This window comes from Vipera ursinii, assembly GCF_947247035.1.
Source record: "Vipera ursinii genome assembly, chromosome: 4".
In the NCBI taxonomy this organism is placed as follows: Eukaryota; Metazoa; Chordata; class Lepidosauria; order Squamata; family Viperidae; genus Vipera; species Vipera ursinii.
Genome location: NC_139514.1, coordinates 119,176,462 through 119,181,395, shown reverse-complemented (window position 1 = coordinate 119,181,395; position 4,934 = coordinate 119,176,462).

Here is a 4,934-nt window from a genome sequence, read left to right as displayed (position 1 = left end):
AACCTGGCCCTTTGATGACTTGTGGACTTCAACTCCCAGAATTCCTCAGCCAGGCACGCGTGCCTGGCTGAGGTATTCTGGGAGTTGAAGTCCACAAGTCATCAAAGGGCCAAGTTGGAAGACCCCTGGTTTAGTGCAAGGGTATCCATCCTTGGCAACTTTAAGACCTGTGCTGGCTGGGGGATTATGGGAGTTGAAGTCCATAGGTCTTAAAGAAGTTGCCAAGATTGGACAGCCAAGGTTTAGCCTATTGAACTGGATGAACCTTGCAATAAATGTCCAAGGGATTGTGTGAGTGTCACAGGGCAGTTTATCCTGGGCTCAACATTCCAGGCAGCTTCAAACCGTTGTGTGTTTAGCAACGTCCTTCATGCAGAAGTCGCCACACAGCCATGAAAAGAACCAAGAAGATCTAAGATTCAGCACATAGGGAATGTAAAGTACGGAAACCTCTTCTGGAAATCGGGCCAAAATATTACTTTCTGAGTGATCAAGTGATCTAGGCATTTGGTTTTATAAACAACGCAAGCTAGCTCTTCAGAACTGTTTCTCCAAATTACTTTTGGGAGATTTGTGCCTAAAAGGTACTGTGTGTTCCATTAAACCACATTCTTGCTGAATGAAAATGTTAATTCCTTCTCTTAACTGCTCCATCGAATTGTTAGAAGGGCATATTAAAATGAAAGCAGTTGGTTCAATGCCACATTTCCCCTCCTGAAAATTGTTAATACGTCCATGACAGCTACTATTCTGTTAATGCCCATTTTAAATGTTTATTTGCCAGACTGTTAATAGTTGTTGCAGTGATACTATTTATTTGTGCGCATTCTTCACTGTTTGTTAATAAGCTTTCATTGTTTTGAATGTTCAGACTTTATTTCGGTAAGAAGATCGTCTAATTTTTTTAAAAAGATCATACAGACGAACATTGAAATTGCTGGAGTGTGTATGTTTGTTAATGCCTTCCTATCAGGGAACTTTTGACTTGGATGTACCTTTGTTTGCAAAAAATAAACCTCATTATTTTGTTTTACTTAATGTTGTTTGTCAGATTCATCTGAGAAATATTTTTGCATATGCAACCAGACGCACAAAATTAACAGAATAACAGAGTTGGAAGGGACCTTGGAGGTCTTCTAGTCCAACCCCCTGCTCAGGCAGGAAACCCCATACCATTTCAGACAAATGATTGTCCAATCTCTTCCTAAAAACCTCCAGTGATGGAGCACACCTACAACTTCTGGAGACAATTCTTGGAACAAATGTAGAATAACCTGTGTGAGCTGTGCTGGCGCAGTGGTGAGAATGCGGTATTGCAGGCAAAACCTGCCCACCGCCAGGAGTTCGATTCTGACGGGGCTCGAGGTTGACTCAGCCTTCTGTCCTTCCAAGGTCGGTAAAATGAGGACCCAGATAGTTGGGGGCCATCATCACTATGTAAACCGCTTAGGGCTGTAAAGCACGGTGAAGTGGTATATACAGTAACTCTTTTTTTTTAGTATATACAGTAACTCTTAAGTGCTGTTGCTCTCTTGCCTTTCTTTCCTCCCTCCCTCCTTCCTTTTCTTCTTCCATTCCTTCCTCCCTCCCTCCCTCCTTCCTGCCTCTTTCCTTCTCTTCCTTTCTGTCTTTCCTTCCTCCCTTCTTCCTGCCTCCTTCCTTTTCTTCTTCCTCCCTCTCCTCCCTCCCTTCCTGCTAGAATGCCTTATTGCAGGCTAATTCTGCCACCTGCCAATTGTTCGATTCTGACTGGCTCAAAGTTGACTCGGCATTCTGTCCTTCCATGGTCGGTAAAATGAGGACCCAGATTGTTGGGGGCAATATATGCTGACTCTGTAAACCACTTAGAGAGGGCTGTAAAGCGGGGAAGCAGTATATAAGTCTAAGGGCTATTGCTATTTCAGGCCTCCACACCTGGCATCTAGCCCCTAAACCTAAAAATACGAGAGAAACCCCTGGGCTGCCTTTCTAGTCCTAAAAGATAAAAAATGGAAAAATAAAATAAAACCCATTTTCAACAAAGCTGCTTTCTTGCTGTGTCCTGGAGGGACTCTAGACTGGATTCAGCAATTCCTTTCCCTCCTGGGAGATAGGCAAATGGGGGGGGGGGGGAAAGCCCCACCTTTATTTCAAAAGGACAGGTAAAACACACACACAAACGAGCATTTTATGTGTCTTGAGTTTCAAAAGGCAAGCCTTTGAAGATGGAAGACTGGAGACGTGACCGGAAAGAGACGCAGGACCGTTGCGATGTGCTTAGGGAAGCCAGGCTGTGGGTGGTGGGCGAGCGTTAGGTCTGGAAACTTGGAAATGGGTTGCGGTGGGTTTCGATTGATTTGAAATGGGATTTTTAAAATAATGGAATGAATGCTTCCCTCACCGGGAAAACGGTTTTATGTTGTGACCTCTGGGGAAAAAAGTGATAAGATGGAACACAAGAGGGAGCCAAAGATTATAATTAAAAAAGAGGAACTCCTATTTGAAAGGTTAATATAGTATAAGGCAGGGGTCTTCAAACGTCGCCCTTTTATGACTTGTGGACTTCAACTCCCAGAATTCCTCAGCCAGCCTGGCTGAGGAATTCTGGGAATTGAAGTCCACAAGTCATAAAAGGGCCACATTTGAAGACCCCTGGTATAAGGGGTCCCTGACTTACCACAGTTCATTTGGTGACTGTTCGAAGTTACAACAGCGCTGAAAAAAAGTGACTTGTGACCGTTTTACACACTTACAACCCTTGCAGCATCTCCAGAGTCTTGTGATTTATATTCAGATGCTTGACAACTGACTCACATTTATGATTGTCACAGTGTCCCGGTGTCCCTTTTTGCAACCTCCTGACCAGCAAAGTCAAGGGTGAAAGGAATAAAAGTATTATTCAGAAATTTCTAATGAGTCTAAAGGTTGAAGCAGAAGCCAGCTGAAGATCAGAAATAATAACATATGTCTCATCTAAGTATTGACGGGCACAAATGGGAAAAGCAGAAGTTACTAGCTAACCGAAATTGCAAGCAGAGGAAATATCAAATTAACTGTAGGAGACGAACTGGGCTAACAGAAAATTAGATGGTGAAAGATGGGATATGGACAAAGGGGCTTCCTGGAACGTGGGAAGGACATAGTGGTTTTAGGCGGTCCGGAAAGTTTATCGGATGATTAGGGAAGGGGTGTTGAGTGCGATAGGGGAGGGGGAGGGGGCATCTGCGTGGGGGATAGGATATAAAAATGCGTCAAACAGCTCTGTAAGGTGTGTGTGTTTCAGTCCACCAAGCCTTTGCAAACGCTTCTTTGGAAATAAAACTTTGTTGCTGGAATTCCAAGTGAGTTTGTATTGTTTTGGATCTTGAGCCAGTTCCAAACAAGGGGGAAGCCAGATTCTCTTTTAACAACCGGGTTACTCGTTTAACAACTGCAGTGATTCACTTAACAACCGTGGCAAGAAAGGTCACAAAACGGGGCAAAACCTACTTCACCAATTTCTCACTTAGTAACATAAATCCTGGGCTCCCTTCTGGTCCTATGATGTCTGGTTAGAGCAGAGATAGGCAACCTTGGCTCTTTTATGACTGGTGGACTTCAACTCCCAGAATTCCTGAGCCAGCCACGCTGATTCTGGAATTCTGGAAGTTGAAGTCCAGCCAGTCATAAAAGGGGCCCGAAGTTTCCCCCATGCTGCCTCAGGAATTCTGGGAGTTGAAGTCCAATTCTGGGAGTTGAGTCATCAAAGAGGCAAGATTGCCTACCCCTGTGACCTCGGGCAGGTGCCTTGATAATAATAATAATAATAAAGAGCCTTGGTGGAGCAGAGGGCTAATGCCTCCTTAAGTAACACCAGCTGCCTGCAATTAGTGCAGGTTCAAGTCCCACCAGGCTCAAGGTTGACTCAGCCTTCCATCCTTCCCAGGTAGGTAAAAGGAGGACCCAGATTGTTGGGGGCAATTATTTATTTTATTTATTTTTATTTTATTTATTTATTTTAATTCCATTTATATCCCGCCCTTCTCCGAAGACTCAGGGCGGCTTACAAGCTTAGCAGTAGCCTTCATTCTCTGTATATGCCTGCTTATTAGGGCTTTCACACACACCCCAAGCGGCATTATTACAAAGTCAGCTTATTGCCCCCAACAATCTGGGTCCTCATTTTACCTATCTCGAAAAGATGGAAGGCTGAGTCAACCTTGAGCCTGGTGGGATGCGAACCTGCACTAATTGCAGGCAGCTGGTGTTACTTAAGGAGGCATTAGCCCACTGCTCCACCAAGGCTCTTAATTAAGCTGACTTTGTAATAATGCCGCTTGGGGGTGTGTGTGAAAGCCCTAATAAGCAGGCATATACATAGAATGAAGGCTACTGCTAAGCTTGTAAGCCGCCCTGAGTCTTTGGAGAAGGGCAGGATATAAATGGAATTAAAATAAATAAAAATAAAATAAAAATAGAATTCTGGGAGTTGAAGTCCGTGAGTCATAAAAGAGCCGAGGTTGCCTACCCCTGCTCTAGACAAAAGAAGGACTAGGTGGGACATGATAGCAGTCTTCCAGTAGTAATAATAATAATAATAATAATAATAATAATAATAATAATAATAATAATAATAATAATAATAATAATAATAATAATAATAATAATAATATGTTCTCTGTGGTTGCACCGGATTTATGGAACCATCTTCCGGTTGAGCTTCGGATGGCGCCCGATCTCCACTCCTTCCGGCGCGACCTTAAAACCCATCTCTTTAAACAAGCGGGCCTGGCCTGATGGGATGGGTTGGGATTTTTATTAATAACTTCAATTTTAAATTTGTATTATTTATGGGCACTGTTTAATCATGTTTTAATAATTTTAATTTTAATTTTTGTATCTAACTTTTATGTATTGCCTTGTTCACCGCCCTGAGTCTCTTGAGAGAAGGGCGGTATATAAATTAAATAAATAAA